At 40.8% G+C, this 18698-nt stretch overlaps 1 long non-coding RNA gene across 1 annotated transcript; it reads left to right on the top strand.

Moving 5' to 3' along the window:
- Nucleotides 1-8256: 8256 nt before the first annotated feature.
- LOC133780289 (uncharacterized) lies at nucleotides 8257-10363 on the top strand. The gene is made up of 3 exons (XR_009869210.1): nucleotides 8257-8555; nucleotides 8636-8710; nucleotides 9963-10363. It is a non-coding gene; the product is annotated as an uncharacterized LOC133780289 (long non-coding RNA).
- The last annotated feature ends 8335 nt before the right edge of the window (nucleotides 10364-18698 follow it).

Below are 18698 nucleotides of genomic sequence, written 5' to 3'. Positions count from 1 at the left end.
GATAGAGAATATCGCAGTCATAGTCTTTCACCAGTTCCAACTACCTCCTCTGTCTCATATTCAAATCCTTCTGTATAAAGAAGTGCTTGAGGCTCTTGTGGTCTGTATATATCTCACACTTCTCCCCATAAAGGTAATGCCTCCATACCTTCAATGCAAAGACCACTGCTGCCAATTCCAAATCATGAGTTGGATACTTCTGCTCATAATCCTTTAATTGTCGTGATGCATAGGCAATCACCTTCTCTACCTGCATAAGGACACAGCCTAGCCCCTGCCTTGAGGCATCACAGTAAACCATAAATTTCCCCTGACCAGTCGAAAGACTCAAGACTGGAGCAGTAATCAAACGCCGCTTCAACTCCTGGAAGCTATTCTCACATTTACCTGACCATATAAACTTCTGGTTCTTACGTGTTAATTTTGTCAATGGAGATGATATTATGGAAAATCCTTCCACAAATTTCCTGTAATAGCCTGCCAACCTAAGGAAGCTTCTAATCTCTGAGGCATTCCTTAGCCTTGGCCAATTCTTAACAGCTTCAATCTTAGATGGGTCCACCTTGATCCCATCTCTACTAACAATATGACCCAAAAATGTCACCTGCGGTAACCAGAACTCACACTTCTTAAACTTCGCAAATAACTTGTGTTCTCTCAGTCTCTGCAAGACTAACCTGAGATGTTGCTCATGCTCCTCCTCTGACTGTGAATAAATCAAGATATCATCAATAAAGACGATCACAAACTGGTCTAGATAATCCTTGAACACCCTGTTCATTAGATCCATAAAAGCTACTGGAGCGTTAGTCAAACCAAACATAACGAGAAACTCATAGTGCCCATATCTAGTACGAAAAGCTGTCTTGGGTATGTCTTCATCCTTAATTCTCAACTGGTGATAACCAGATCGAAGATCTATCTTTAAGAATACGATTTTACCTTGTAGTTGATCAAATAAGTCATCTATCCTTGGTAGGGGATACTTGTTCTTGATGGTCAACTTATTCAGTTCTCTATAGTCTATACACATCCTTAGTGAACTGTCCTTCTTCTTCACAAATAATACCGGCGCACCCCATGGTGAGAAACTGGGTCTAATAAAACCTAGATCCAACAACTCCTGCAACTGTACCTTGAGTACCCTCAACTCAGCTAGGACCATTCTGTAAGGTGCCCTAGACACTGGCTCTGTCCCTGGTGCCAGCTCAATAACAAAATCAATCTCTCGATACGGCGGCAATCCCGATAGATCCTCTGGAAACAAGTCCAGAAATTCACAGACCAACCTAGTCTCTGATGGTCCCACTGGCATGACCTGCGTGGTATCCACCACACTGGCTAGGAATCCTATGCAGCCTTCCTGTAGTAGGTCCCTAACCCTCAGTATCAAAATCATGGGCATTCGAGGTCCATGCACAGTGCCAACAAATACAAAAGGTTCCTCACCCTCAGGTTCAAAAGTTACCATCTTCTTTTTACAATCAATGGTTGCTCCATATCTAGTTGACCAGTCCATCCCCAAAATCATGTCAAAATCAGTCATGGCTAACTCTATCAAGTCAACTGATAGCTCCCTACCATCTACCATCACTGGTAAAGACCTAACCCACCTCCTGGAAACCACCAACTCCCCAGTGGGTAACAATGTCCCAAATCCCACAACATAAAACTCACAGGGCCTACACAAACTATCAACAATCCTACTAGATACATATGATTGTGTAGCACCAGAATCAATCAACACAAAATAGGATATGCCAGCACTAGAAAGCTGACCTGTGACCACTGAAGGCCTAGCCTCAGCCTCAGCTTGTGTCAATGCAAATACTCGAGCCGGAGTCGCGCTATCTGGCTTCTTAAGTTCTTATTTCTTCAGTCTTGGGCAATCCTTCTTAAGATGCCCCCCAAGTCCACATACAAAACAGGCCTTCGCCCGACACTCACCCAGATAACATCTCCTGCATCTGGCACACTCTGGATATGTCTTCCAGTTCTCATTGCCGCCCTGGCGGCCAATCTGTGCACCCTGTGGCCTCCTATCAGGTCTAGGAGCCAAAATGGTGTTCGGGGTCTTTCTTTTCTGATCACTGAGGCCTCCGCCCCTACTGACTCCTGAGAAGGGAGGTCCCATCCTCCTCATATCCCTCCTGGCTGCATTATCACGCCAGATCTTGTTCTCAGCACCCTCTGCAGTAAGGCTCTCTCCACTACCTGAGCATAAGTTGTCACTCCAGGTATAGTGGTAATTCTGACATCCAGGGCTATCATAGGTTGTAGCCCCTGAAGAAATCTTTCCTTCCCTGTCCCATTAGTGGGCACCAAGTCTGGAGCAAACTTGGCTAATCTGTCGAATTTCAGGGCATACTCAGTCACTGACATATTCTCTTGCAAAAGTTTACTAAATTCCTTGGCCTTTGCAGCTTTGACGGTCTCATTGTAATACTTTTCATTGAAGAAGGTTTTAAACTCTTCCCAACCCATTGTAGTTACATTTCTAGTCTGGGACACCACCTCCCACCAGATTCGGGCATCCTCCTGAAACATGTACGTGGCACAGGCCACCCTTTCATTGCCCACAACTCACATGAAGTCCAAGATGGACGTAATCATAGCCATCCACTACTCTACCTTAAGTGGATCTGCGCCACCCTCGAATACCAGAGGGTGTTGCTTCCTGAACCGCTCATATACCAACTCCCAACGGTTCTCCAACTCTGTCTGCTGCTGTACGGCCGGTACTGAAACAATAGATGGGGCCCCTGAAGCAGCGTTCCCAACTGGAACCTACTGTTGCCGTAATCGTAATATCTTTTCATTCTGCCTCTACAGTTGAGCTTGCAAGTCTGCAAGCACCTGCTGCCAGTTCTCAGGGGATGGTGGAGGTATCTGACCCTGATCATTACTTTCGGCTTGATTTCCAGCGCTAGCTGGCTCATTGGATTGCCCTGGAAGCATACTTCTAAGTCTATCTGCAATCAATGACTCATCTTATCAGGCAATAATAACGGTATCCCACATCAACCCACGGTTCAAAACCGATCGAGTAAGCATCCACTTGCATTAACAATTCTAATAAGCATCATAATAATTCACACTCAATAATCATGCTAATAAGCAAGGAAATTTCATGGCATCATCTAAACAAAATGCTAATAAGCATATTCTTTGGCATGCAAAATCCTCTAAACAATGTTAATAAACATTTTCCTTAAGCATACTACGGCGCTAATAAGCATCCTCTATCCAGGGTACACATACAACATCGCTAATAAGCGTTTCTGACATTCATCAAGTTCAATGACGCTAATAAGCAGTCCTATAGCATTTACAAATATTTATCGTGCTAATAAACACGTTCTTAACCTATATACAGTAGTCAAGGGCCAAGCCTTATCAGAATAGCTCATGCTTCTTATTCAAACTAGCAGATAAAGCACACATGATTCATTTAAGCATATATACACATAATTATATTAATAGTTACCCAACCCTGAGTCGAGCTTGTCTTTAGCAGTGAATGTACATGCCCAGTCCAACATCAGGAACCCTTAAACCTTGGCTGCTCTGATACCACGTTGTAACGCCCTGCTAATTATGGTCCATTACCAGGTGTGTTTTGAAATCAGTGCTGGACTTGCTAACAAGTCATTTGGACTACACATGTGATTAAGCTACTATGGTTTGGGTAATGAAACTTTTGATCAACGAATAAGTATTATCATTAAGATAGAAACATATTCTTTACATAGGATCCCAAAAACATTAGTTTAAAAGCTTATTACAAAACTCAGATTACACAATAAGCCGACCTAGGCGGGAAAAGCTGGGTTTAACCCTAGTTCCTCTGAGCGTCTTGGTCGTGGTGGACGAGCGGACTACATATGTACATACCACTACTAATTCCCTCCGACTCATGGCTGGTTGAGCTTCTCTTTACCTTTACCTGCACCACAAAGCACCTGTGAGCCAGAAGACTCAGCAAGAAAACATATTCAATAGTTCACTGAATAAAACAATCATCAAACAGTAATAACTGAAACTAGTGCAATCATTAAACCCAATTGGAGACCATAGAGTCACACAAGTGCATATCACACTTTCTTTCAAGTTGTTGGCATCCGAGCTAGTCAAGCGCATGTCGCACTCCCAGGGTGGCCAAGCCATGGTGGCCTGCATTCCATGTGCATTATGCCAATCTTAGCTTATAAACTAAGTTCTTTAAACCCTAGACTTACAATTCAAGCCACCACGTGCCTCCAACTTATAAGTTGAAACTTTGGGACGCTCAACTTATAAGGCGAGTCTCCCAGAGTCCATCATATTCTCAACTAATAATTTGATCCCCACTCAACACCCTAATAATACTCTAGTTTATAAACTAAGCTTCACAGTCATAACAGACAGTCACATGTTTCATATAGCATACTTATCAACAATCACAATGCATTATAATACATTCACATAGCAGTCATAAGCATAATCACAATTATGCACGTTACAACGTACCTAATCTGATATTCACAAACATAATTATAATCATGTTCATCACCTTGACTAAGCTTTATACATGCGTTCACATAGCAGGTGCAGTTTTCTTACCTTTGGTCCATATTCGAGTTATTAGCGACAACCCTCTAAGTATGATCCCCGATTTAAGCCTTTAGCGTAAACCTAGTCACAACCGTAATAAGGAAGTTCCATCAACCACAGGTAAATAAAAGCTTCTAGACCAAATCTTAGCCTCCGGGACATCGAATTCCACTTAACAAGGAAGTAGGATCGATCCCGAGCCCAAATGGCTAAGTTCCCAATCTAAAAATCCCATTTAAGCCAAAATTCCCCTTAAGGGTCGCAGCCCCTCACACCCGAGCCGCGGCCCACCTCTAAATCCAGAGGCTCGACCTCCCTGAAATCTAATGTGCGCCGCGGCCCGCCCCTGCCTCTGAGCCCTGTTGGCTCAAAATTCCTCTCGCAGGCCGCGGCTCACCATAAAAGAGCCGCAGCTCACCACCACGAACCCAGAAATTCCTGGGTTTCCATTCAACCGAACCTAGCCAAAACTTAACCAAATTCATCCCACACCTCCAATTCAATTCCCACAACTTATACACTCATTCTCACCAATAAAACTCAACTAATTATCACATTAAAACTCATCAAACTTACCAAATCCATCCTCTCAATTATCAAGCATGCATAGACATCTTTACTCTAAATATTCAGTAAAGCTAACCAAACAATTTCAGTTCAGAACTCTTACCTTAACTGTGATGAAACTCTTGAACTTAGCCTCTGATTTTCCCCAAGCCTAACACCTTGATTCCCCAAGCTTTACTCTTCAATTTTTCCAAAAACCACTCAAACTTTCATGAAGCATAAAGAGAACTTGAGAGAGCAAGAGTGAGCTGCTGAATCCTTTTCTTTTCAATTTGCTTAACCTTCTCAAACATTCCGAGCTCACCTTACCTTACACTTAAAGAGAAAATGACCATCTTACCCCTTGCCCTTAGCTTATACCTCAAATGTTCACAAGGGCAATTTTTTCCTTTGCCTCAAACCCCGCTATCCACAATTTGCATCCTATAATTCCCGTTACTTCTAATATTCTCACTCGGTTACCAATAAATTCCCATTACCCCTTAATTCCCGGTAATGTACTAAATTACTAAAATACCCCTAAGCTCACCCCGTGCCGGGTATTTAGACCCCGTTGTGACTTTTCTGCTAACTTGCTCATCGGGATCGCCTCTCGTCAAGTAACCCAAATATATCCACATAATAATGTGGTCTCAATCACACAAACACATATTTGCATTTATACCCCAAACGGTTCAAATTACTAATATACCATTCTTATAAGAAACGGGCCCACATACACATATTTAATATCTCTAACATATAAGCATGATTATATTATAATATAATTCACATAATAACTCAATTATTGCCTCCCAACCCCCTAATCCAGGCACTAAGCCCTATTAGAAAATTTGGGATGTTACACCAGGATAGGTGTAGGGGTCATCACGTGAATACCAATCATTATTTGTGACCTGTCTTGCACAAATAATGAATATTACAATGTATATTAAGGTATGGTCTAATCATTAGGTAAAATTGATCATGGGTCCTCTGGCATAATTGTACATGTGATGCTTGATCATGCACATTTATGTTACGTGTTCGAGAATTCAGGGGTAACGGACATGTAATGTCTAGCCACGCACATTTACAAATAACGTATCCAAGTTTATAAAGACTCCTGGATATGGCAGATTGTCAGAGTACCACGACTTGAACATAACACCAGCTCGTGCCCAGGATGATGTGTTTTATATCCATCTCCATCTTGTACCTTAATGCTTCATATTCCTCAGCTTGTGATATTACCTAGGGAGTCGCCCTACCTTCGCAGAAGAAATATCAACTTGTGGGTCCTTTAGTATTATTCTTAACTAGCCAGCTATACTCGAGCTGCATAAAAGATTCGAATTGAATATCAGAGCGTACACACCCTAATGGAGAATATTTCATTCAATGAGGAATATATGATAACTCTAAAGGATATTGACATAGTTTATGCATGTAGTGATGAGACTAATGCTACCATAAGAGAAGGTAAACATGTCCATGAAATTGTTTTTGAGATCATTGCAACCTTGAGTGAAGCTAATACAACCCAAGGAAAGGTGCAAGGATGGTGGTATGATACTTGTGCCACTATTCATGAAATCTATGATAAAACTCTTTTCAAAAACATTGAAAGTGCAAAGGCGGAACTTGAAGTCCAAATGGGAAATGAAAAGAGATCTAATGTACTTGGACGAGACTACATTGATGTGTTCTTGACTAATGGAAAGAAAGTGACCCTAATTAATGTTTTCAATGTTCCCGATATGACTAGAAACATTATAAGAGGAAGTCTATTAAGGAAATTTGGTATATAAATGGAGTCTGAATCAAGTAAACTTCTTTCGACAAAATTGGGTACTTTTGTGGGAAAAAGGTTATTCATGTGATGGGATGATCAAACTATGTACTCTTGATAATGACAATAATAATATGACATATAATTCTTGTAATGCGATTAATTCTAGTTCCATTACTTTGTACAATAATAGACTTGCTCATTTAGGTTATAACACAATTAAAAGAGTTGTTAAATATAGATTAATTAATTGTGATGTGAGTGAGCATGATAAATGTGAATTATGTATCAAATCTAAAATGGATAAGAAACATTTTCCAAGTGTTGATAGATGTTTAAACTTGCTAGATTTAATACATAGTGATCAATGTGAATTAAATGACATATTGACTGGAGGAAGAAATAGATACTTCATGAATTTTATAGATGATTGCTCTAGGTATACTTATGTGTATTTATTTAAGAGTAAGTATGAGACATTTAATGCATTTAAAATCTATAAAGTTGACGTAGAAAATCAATTGGAAAGGAAAGTTAAGACTCTTAGAAGTGATAGAGGTGGTTAATACTTTTAAAATGATTTCAATGTGTTTTGTGAAAAACATGGTATTATACATTAATGCATTGCGCCATACACTCTACAACAAAATGGGATAGCTGAAAGAAAGAATAGGAATTATCTGAGATGATTAATGTATTGTCTCAAAACTCCTAATGAGGTTTAGTACTTGGTTAGTGTTGAAGAGCACATTGTAGCACCCACATTATTTTGATATAATATAGCCAATAATCACATGATTGCATTGCATTACATATCATACAATATGTATAATTTGAGCATATGCATATTCTTATAAGTGTTTTCATGTATAAGTATAAAAGTTGTGTATGTGATGTCTATATGTATGCTCAATATTATTAACCTTGTGGCATTTGAGTTGTCTTTTATGGGTGTTTGATGTGCTCAAGATATAAGAAAGTATGAAAAATATGGACAATGCATGGAATTAAGTGATGAAAGTGAGATATAGAAGGCAAAATAGGTTAAGTAGTGAAAAATAGTACAATGTCGATTACTAGTATTTCGGTGTAAAATTGAGTATTTATGGATTTACCAAATGTAATCGAGGTATGATTAAGGTCTCATCGATGATGTAAAAATGGTTTTAGAACCATTAGATCAATTCTTGATGGGAGGTATACATAATCAGTGGTATTGATGCAAAGTCATAACGAGCTTAGCATAAGTGCGCTACACTCGATCGGGTAAGCATAACTATTGAGTATGAAGTCATATGAACCTAAGGTTTTGTGTGAGTGTTTTACACATAAGGATAATAGGCCTAGCAGATGATTAAGTCGAAATTATTGAAGTGATAAGGTTTTCATAAGTCAAAAGGTGAAATGATGAGATGAAAGGTGTCAAATTTTGATACAATAAGGCTAAATCATTGAAAATAAGGAATTTTCATCAACCTTATCACTTTGCACGACCATTATTCTGAAAAACAGAGAGAAAAGAAAACCAAAAACCATTTCTTGGCTGGTTTGAAGAAATTCTAAGGAGATCCAAGTGAAAGCAAAGCCAAAGAAGTAGATTAAGCTTAGTTCTAGCCTTTTTATGGTAAGTTCTTGTACTTGGAAGTTAAACTATGTTTTTGAATTTTTCTGAGAGCTTATATATGGTGTTTTATCCTTTTTAAGATATTTCTCAGGGTTTCCAAGTGGTTTGAGGTTTAGAAAAGCTTGAAGAGATTGTTTTCGCCGAAAAGTTGCTCGGTAAGTGAAATTTTGTGTTTTATGAGGTTTTTGGGGTTCTTGGAGTACAAGATGATTTTTGGTTATTTGATTGAGTTTATAAGAGATTATATATGTTTATAAATGTTTGAATAGATGTGGAGACTCATTTAATTTAGGTGATGATCTAGGAAATTAGAATTTTATCAAAATCGGTATATGATAACTTTATGATGAATTATGTTGGTATTTGGGATATATATGGTTATGGCAGGCTATTTGAGGTTGATTATTGGTTGATTTTGATATTTGAGGATAGCTCAAATTAAAGGGAAACTCTGTCAAAATATCTCCAAATGTCTAAGATAAATCTAATGCTCGATCTAGGTGGTTTAAGACATTTTAGGCATGTTTTGGGTATGAAATTTGATATGATGTTTTATGGGTATTTTTTTAAATGAGAGTTCAATGTATTACTGCCATCATTATGATGAGAAATCTATGCCATTGTCAGGATAAGCACATCAATACCTAAGACACCACTTGTTACACGCTGAATTATATTTTGGACAGAAGGTAAGTAAAGTACTCAACTGCAACACAAGAATTATGTGTTATGTGAAAGTATGCATTATATGAATATTTTGTGAGTAAGTGGTATTAACATACAGTGACACTTCATCATAAATTTGTATGCATGGCATAATAGTGATATGGTAAATTATTATATGATATAAGACCATGCATGATATTATGATGATTAATTATATGATGCCTTTGCAAGTTTTGTGCAACATAAAAGAAAGTTGTAATAAGAAGTTTAAGTTCAGTGCCACTGTTTTGAAAAGGCAAATGAAAGTGTTAATAAGTGTAAACGGAGGCCTATAGTAGGCTTATAGTGGCTGCCCAATAATTTGGGCTAGGTTTTAGTGAACCAATTATATTGTTTGCCATGTTTCCGTTTTTATTTCTCCTCCATATGAGTTTTTGTTATATGTATTGACACCACAGTGTGTGGCCGCCTTAACTCTTGAGCTTGACAGGGCAACGATGGAATAAGGTTTTTAATGTGCCCTACTGTGGTGATGGCTAGTCGGAGGAGAACCCATGGGATTTTATATTGTATGTGTAACAAGCCCTGCAGGCATTGACCAATTCAAACAGTGTGCACAATATTAAGGGTCCCAAAATTTAAAAAGAAGTTGTGTATGTCCATTGATATTGGGCAATCATTACCATTGTATTCATTACTTTGCTTACTGAGCTTTAGGCTCACAGTTGTCTTGTGTTGCAGGTAGAGAAAGAAATATGTGAATGACATGAGGAGAACTGAAGCATGGTCCTGACCTTGATTTGTACATATGAACACATCGACCTTTTGTGGGTTATTTCAGTTATCAGTGAGATGTTTGTAATAAAGTGTGAAGTTATGTTTTGAAAATAAATTGGGTTATTTAATACTTATGTATAATATGTTTGAGACACACTTTATGTTTAATGTAAATAATGTGAAATAAGTTTTCAAGTTTAAAAAAAAAAAAATGTGTCCAGATTTCCGCAGTAATAAATTATGATATAGTTTTAAAACGTAACACCTCAAATATGGTTTTAACTATAATAAGTGAGGGTGTTACACACATAATTGAGATTTTTGTGAATTTGGTGATTTTAATTATATATATGTGATTATGTGGATTATATGAGTTATATTATGATACTGATTATTTGTGACGCCCCACATCACTATGGTTGCTTCCTAGAATGACGACTGGCCCTACAAACCTACACGAATCTTTCCAGCGTGCTTTGTCCTCACTCGCACGCTTCCTGGGAAAACTTCCCAAGAGGTCACCCATCATGAGACTACTCCAGGTCAAGCACGCTTAACTTTGGAGTTCTCAAGTGATGGGCTACCAAAAAGAAAATGCATCTTGTTGGCATAGGTAGTACCCATCAATCCATTTAAACCATCTTCAATTGTGTAGTCTCATACCTACACAGTCTTAGAATCATCCCACTTGACCTTCCCCCTGCGATGTGGGATTGCACAGCTTTTACCTGGTCTTTCCCCCTGCGGATCACGAGATTCTGACTGTTACAATCACCCACCTTTAGGGGTCCCACGTCCTCGTCGACCACACTTCCGGCTGGGTCAAGGCTCTGATACCATTTATGACACCCCATATCACTATGGCTGCTTCTTGGAATGACAACTGGCCCTACAAACCAACACGAGTCTTTTCAGTGTGCTTTGTCCTCACTAGTACGCTTCTTGGGAAAACTTTCCAAGAGGTCACCCATCATGAGACTACTCTAGGTCAAGCACGCTTAACTTTGGAGTTCTCAAGTGATGGGCTACAGAAAAGAAGATGCATCTTGTTGGCATAAGTAGTACACATCAATACATTTAAGCCTTCTTCAACTATGTAGTCTCATACCTACACAGTCTTTGAATCATCACACTTGACCTTCCCCAGGCGATGTGGGATTGCACAACTTTTACCCAGTCTTTCCCCCTGCGGATCACGGGATTCTAACTGTCACATTATGCATGTTTATTTGTATTAAATATGCTTAAAGGCCCTCTTTTTTCAAAAAGGGGTATTTTCGTAATTTTGATATGTTGAGGGTATAATTGTAATTTTGTATGCTATGTGCTTGAGACCACATTATTATGTGAATATATTCATGATATTCGACACGAGTCGATCCGTTTAAGCAATTTAGCGAAAATGTCACAACGAGGATTAATACTCAGCTAGGGGTGAGCCAAGGGATATTTTGGTAATTTTACACACTACATGATTTATTGATTAATTAGGGTATTTTATGGGAAATAAATTTTATAGGATGATTGATTAATTAATTTGGATATTAGGGGTGTAATTTGAGGTTTAGTGGGAAATTAGGCTAAATGACCAAAATGCCCTTTGGGAACTAAATGAAGGGTAATTTGAGATAGGGGCAAAATTATCATTTGACCTATTTGATAGAAAAATTGGCTAAGTATGGAGCAGTCACGTATGGGGCAAACCTTTCTGTTATCCAAAAAATTAGCATTGATGATGTGGCAAGTGATCCCTGGACACGTGGCTGACACCTGGAAACGTTATGTTAGAGTATCGACCAGAAGACGCATTAGAAGCAGTTAGAGGCCCAGTCTTACCTGCGACCAGGCTGGTCGATAGTTCCGCATACAAAGCAACATTCATGGGAAGATCTTTGTGAATCCCGAATTTATCTCACACAATCTCCTGAATATCCGATTATTCGGGAAAGAATATCTGTAACAATCTTTTGTAATCCCCCTTGAGCCTATAAATAGCAGGAGATAGCTCAAGGAAGGGACTTTTGCTTTTTAATCATTTGAGACTAGAGTAACTCTCCTAGTAATATTGTATTGTTCTTCAGAGGTTAGTGAAACTCATTGAACCCTAGTTCTTTGATCACCCTTCTGATTCTTAGATCAATATCATTCTAAGTGGACGTAGGTCATTACCAGATCTTGGGGCCGAACCACTATAAAACACTGTGTCTCATTTACTTTTGTCATTACGTTCTTCTCATTATATTCATTCATATCAAGCATATTCTGACTTCGTGTCAGTTGGCCAAATCTTGGGTCAACATTCTGGTGCTTTCATTGAGAGCTTGACATATCATTGCTGAGAAAAACCGATGGCGAAATCTACAAAGAAAACTGGACAGGCGGCCACCGCTGCACCGTCAAACCCGCCACCTCCTCCTCCTCCTGCAAGCGTGGCGGAGGATGAGCCACATCTGGACTTTGAGGAGGAAGAGATGGATGATGCAACGCTGAAGAGTACCCTGGGTGCGTTGCAAGAAGAGCTGGCTAATCTAAGAGCCAGTCAGGAGACTGTTGCCGAAGTTGTGGCACGGCAGCTGTGACGCCCCACATCACTATGGCTACTTTCTGGAATGACGACTGACCCTACAAACCAAGACAAGTCTTTCCAGCGTGCTTTGTCCTCACTTGCACACTTCCTAGGAAAACTTCCCAGGAGGTCACCCATCCCTAGATTACTCCAGGCCAAGCACACTTAACCATGGAGTTCTCAAGTGATGAGCTACCGAAAAGAAGATGCACCTTCCTGATATAGGTAGTACCCATCAATCCGTTTAAGCCCTCTTCAACTGTGTAGTCCCATACCTACACAGTCTTAGAATCATTACACTTGACCTTCCCCAGGCGGTGTGGGATTGCACAGCTTACTTGGTCTTTCCCCTCACGGATCACGGGATTCTGACTGTCACAGCAGCAGCAGGAGGAGATTGAACGGCAGTGGGCGGAGCTAAGCGAAAGACAGGCGGAGATGGACCGCCGCCAGAATGAAGCCATGGCAGCTCTCGAAGCAGCCTTGCAGCTGGCAAGGAATCGGCCCGCACCTGCTTCGCAACCTGACCAACCTGGTGATGGACCACCCCAGAGGGGTCCTAACCCAAGCCCACCGATCCAGCCTTCGAGTCCGCAAAGGCCCGAGCAGCCTCAAGCGCCCCATGATGACGCCCCGCTGGACCCTGAGCAGCCACCATCCCAAGCTGCTCGGGGTAATCCCCCGCAAAAGAGGTAGAATAGGGCCGAGCATCAGCCTCGCAGTCCTAGACGTCGTAGGGATAATGGGCCAAACCTACCGAACAGAGGTCAATATCCCCTGGTAACAGAAGGGACTCAGAGTTAGGCTCTGCGGTCCGGGGTCCCCCACAGCACGATGATGCACGGGGACACCACGACCAGCGCAGGCCGCCCTCTAACGCTCGGGACGGTTCAGCCAGGAATGGAAATCGAGGGAACAGTCGATCCCACCATAGCCAGTCGAGGTTCAGGGATGGCCATGGATATAATGAGGCTGACTCAGGCAAAGGGAACGCTGGCCGAAGGAATGAAGAAAGAGGTAAAGGCAAGAGCTAGGTACCTCAAGATGACCAACCCAATAGATGGGATGCTGGGGGGCAGCCTAGACAAAATAATGTCTTCAACCGGCTCGGGGGTAGCGAACAGCGGAGAAGAGAAGAGGACCTAAGAGATGTACTTAACGATCGCCGCGAGCGACATGGCGAAAACGTCCCCCTGGCAACAGAGGCCACAGCGATTCCTGCCGCTGTACAGGCCCAGATAGACGCCCTCAACCAGGCAGTGCAACAGCTGGTCGGGGGAAGGACATCCTACATCGACCACGATAGGAGGAAAGGCACTCCTTTCGTACAGAGGATAGCTAATGCCGAAACCCCAAGCAAGTTCAAAATGCCTACACTCCCAAACTTTGACGGGTATGGAGACCCAGTCTCTCATGTCAACAAGTTTGAAATTCAAATGGACATTCAGAAAGTGTCCGAAGACGCTCGGTGCAGGATCTTCCCTGCAACACTTTCTGAAGCTGCGCAGGAACGGTTTTTTAAGTTTCCACCCGCGAGCATAGTTTCCTGGGAGATGTTCGTAAGGGAGTTCTACGGACAGTTCTATGCAGATCGTGTGCATCCGACCGAAGCAACTAGTTGGTTGAAATTTTCCAACAGGATGGGGAGTCAGTGAAGGACTACATCCAGCGTTTTATGCGAGCAGCAGCCGGAGCGAAAACTGTCGGAGACGAAGGCAAAATGATGGCGATAATTGCAGGAGTTAACCGCCGTTCTCCCCTCTAGAAAAGTCTCTGAAAGGAAGGGGTGAGAACTACCCAAGAATTTTTGGACCGGGCTGATCGTTACATCAAGCTCGAAGAAGCCATTGCCGACGATGGAAAGCCCTCAGGAAAGGATAAGAAGGCTTTCGAACCCGCCAAGGCCGCCAACGGGTCCAGGCCTAATGGCAACGGCAAGGGCAATGAGAACGGTAACGGCAATGGCAAGAATGGTGGAAAACGACCATATAACGAGCCTTCCACCTCCGACAACAAACGAGCCAAGGGTAATCGTTATGAACCCCGGTTCACTAACTACACTACCCTCGTTGAGTCTCGGGGGGAGGTTTATCAGGCCACAAGCTCTAGTGTGCCTTACAAAAAACCTAGCCCCATTCGGAAGGATATTTCGAAGAGAGACACTACCAAGTTCTGTCGTTATCATAACGACTACGGACATGACACCAATGAATGCAACCAGTTGAAAGACAAAATCGAGTTCCTTATTAGACAAGGACACTTGAGAAGATACGTACGGGCCTCGGGAAATTCCCAACGAGAAGCTCCGGGTGGCAACGAGCAAGCGTCCACGCGCCAACGCTCGCCACCCTTACAGCCTGCCCCCGTGGCTGGAACGCTCTTAACCATCTGTGGAGGCCCGCACCTCGCGGGAAATAGCAGAAAGGCCAGAGAATAATATGCTCGGACTCTGTGCCACGACTAGGACATCGAGATGATGATTGTGGAGGACCGTGCACCAAAGAAGGCTCGGTCAGAAGAGGATGAAATTGTTGGAAAAAGTTTATACAGGATCTTTATTTATTTTCATGTATATCTAATATTAAACAAATTAATACGAGATAGCCTAAAACATGTTTCTAAAATTGAATTCAAAGAGAAACAAAAAATAGAATACTTACAGTATACACAGCAGAATTAAAGAGTCCTTCCTTCAGTTTCTCTAACTCTTGTATCCTCTCTGTCGCAGAGTATTATCAAGAAACTGAACCGATCTTCTATTTTCTTCACAATCTTCCAATGTATCCTTAGAACCACCTAGACTAGTGTGGGCAATTCTCAACACATGAGATAGATATAGAGAGAAGAAAAGAAAATAACAAAGAGGTTTAGAAAAGGACTTGTGTTTAGAGAGAATATAAAACTATCAGAAAATCTGACTTGTGACTTATCTGTCATCTCAAAAATCTTCTCTCTAAGCACTCCTTTTATAGACTCAATTAGGCCATTTAATTTAATTAAAAAATCAATAAAATAACAGCCATTTTGAAGCCCTAGGTCGAAATTATCATCGGCTATAGGCCCGTGAAATTTCCCATTTGATTATAAGCCCATTGGACTTAAAATCAAGGCCTGTATTATTTTCTATTGATTTAATTAATTAAATAATTATTTAAATCATTTATCAAATTAATTATTTATAATTTGAACCTTGATTTAAATTTATTTATTAATTTAGATACCAATTTATCTTAATTAATAAATCTGCCATAATTTCTCTTTTCTTCTCAAAATTACACAACTCTGTGAAACTATCCAAAATTGACATGGTCAACTTTGATAATTCTAATTGATAATTAAATCAATTAATTGAGACTATCTAGATGATTTTATCCAAGGTACAATGGGGACCATGGGCCTATGAAATCAAGCTCCAATAAGTTATCATAAATCTAACAAATAAATTTACTAACTTATTAATTCCTCGTGACTCCACTATAGACTTGGAATTGCACTCTTGAATTCATAGAACGCTCTATAACAAATATATATACGCTATTAATTATCCATTGTTACAACCATAATTTTCACTCAATCCTCTATAGACGGTCTACAATGAGATAGGACTAAAATACAGTTTTACCCCTCATTGTATTTTATCCTTAAAACACTTAGTTCCTTGTAAATGATATTTCAGTAAACTAATTTAATTACTGAAATGAGATCTCTATCATTTATCACCTTGAACCAAACTAAAAGGAAACCATCGTTTCACTTCTTCATCAGAAGCTATAGATGTTCATATCTATGATTAACACTCCCACTCAATTATACTACCGAGTTCCCAAGATGTAAGTATGGGCTAGTCCGTAGGGTAAGCTGGTAACGAACAAGTCAAAGAACTCAAATAATACAATCAGTTAGAATACTAACCACTCAGAATTGAAATTGAATTGACCTATGGTCAACTATATGATATGACTAGAATAGATAATAACGGTATGTTTACTTATCTTATCAACTGTCAATATCGGTCCTGTCCGATGTAACAAATACATCCGATCTTATCTACTTTGCTAATGTTCTGGAAAGAATATAACACTGTAATGTGTAAGTAGATCATATCGTAGATTGGCAAGTCAGTGTAAATCCGGTGCACTGACTAATCTTAGGACTAACTTATTTTGAACATATAATTATATTTATATTCCACTGTGATTACGCCACTATAAATAAGATTAGCTATATCCTCTGGATTTAATAGAAGTTTATATTAAACAAATAATCATGAAAATAAAACATGTGAGCAAAGTGATTGACCAAGTCAAAAAATGATTTCTATTCTTTTATTGATAATAAAATGAGATTACAAAGAATTTGGGTTTTAATTAGGGCATAAAACCCCAACAGAAATAACCTTCTTTGATGTCGATGCCCAACACGTCAGGTTCCCACATTCCGATCCGCTGGTCGTGGACATCCAGATGGCCAATATGATGGTGAAGAGGGTACTGGTCGATACAGGAAGTTCAGTGAATATCCTGTATAAATCTACACTGGAACGCATGAAATTGTCCGTTAAGAACTTGGAGCCCTGCAACCAAACGATATACGGCTTCTCTGGAGAAGGACTCGCTCCAGCCAGATTGATCAAACTCTCAGTAACGACGGGTACAACGCCTGCAACAAGGACATTACTCGCCACTTTTGTAGTGGTCGATTGTCCCTCGGCGTACAACGCCGTTATTGGGAGGCCCATACTGGTTGATCTACAGGTCGTCATCTCTATGTGGCACCTAGCCATGAAATTCCCAACAGACGCGGGGGTAGGACGCGTGTTAGGGAACTAGAGGGAAGCCAGGGAGTGCTACAACGCCTCAATCACAAAGGCAAAGAGTGTAGCGTCGAGGAGCACTACCTCGGATAGGTTGCAGATGGCAGTAGATGCACAAGCCCAATCTGGTGATGAAGTCACCAAATAGGGTGTTGCCCAAAGTGAGGATGGAGATTTGGATCCTCGATTTGGGGATTTTGAAGAAAATGTTGGACCCGTCGAGGACCTAGAGGAGGTCCAACTCGACGAAAAAGACCCAACCAAAGTTGTAAAGGTTGGGAGAAACTTAGAGCTTACCACGAAGAACGCACTGGTGGAATTTTTACGAAAGAACCAGGAGGTTTTCGCCTGGTCCCATAAAGACATGGCTGGGATAGATCCTGCAGTAATCAGCCATGTCCTGAATATAGACAAGACCTTTCCACCCGTGCAACAAAAAAGAAGGTTGCTCGATAAAGATAGATCAAGGGCCTTAAAAGAAGAAGTCGAAAGACTAAAGGAGAATGGGTTCATCAGGGTGGCATTTTATCCATCGTGGGTCTCCAATCCAGTGCTGGTTCCCAAGCCTAACGGCAAGTGGCGGACCTGTGTGGATTTTACAGACCTCAATAAAGCCTGCCCAAAAGACTGCTTCCCACTCCCAAGGATCGACCAGCTGGTCGATGCAACTGCAGGACACGAGATCCTCTCATTCATGGATGCATATTCAAGCTACAACCAGATTAGCATGCATCCCCCAAACGAGGATCACACCAGCTTTCGGACCGATACGGGCTTATATTGTTACAAAGTAATGCCCTTCGGACTGAAAAACGCAGGTGCGACTTACCAACGGCTAGTCAACAACATGTTCAAAGAGCAAATTTGTGTAAACATGGAGGTATATGTGGATGACATGCTGGTAAAGTCTAAGAAGGCAGAAGGGCATGTGAGGGATTTACAAGAGTGCTTTAGTGTGCTAAAAAGTACCAAATGAAGTTAAATCCCCTCAAATGTTCCTTTGGAGTTGGATCAGGGAAGTTTTTAGGGTTTATTGTAAATTCAAGAGGAATCGAAGCCAACCCCAACAAGATAAAAGCCCTGATTGACATGAAGTCGCCAGAAAAGATCAAAGATGTACAAAGTTTAACCGGAAGAATCGCAGCCCTAAGTAGATTCATTTCAAAATCCACAGACAAGTGTGTCCCTTTTTTCAATCTACTTAGGGGAAATAAGAAGTTTGAATGGACAGGAGACTGCGAGCAGGCATTCCAGGCCTTGAAAGCGCATATGGCACAGCCTCCTATCTTATCAAAGCCAATTGAAGGAGAAACTTTGTTTA

The sequence above is a fragment of the Humulus lupulus genome, chromosome 5 (genome assembly GCF_963169125.1).
Source record: "Humulus lupulus chromosome 5, drHumLupu1.1, whole genome shotgun sequence".
Classification (NCBI taxonomy): Eukaryota; Viridiplantae; Streptophyta; class Magnoliopsida; order Rosales; family Cannabaceae; genus Humulus; species Humulus lupulus.
The sequence above is the reverse complement of the archived record's forward strand: the minus strand, read 5'-3'. Positions and strand labels throughout refer to the sequence as shown.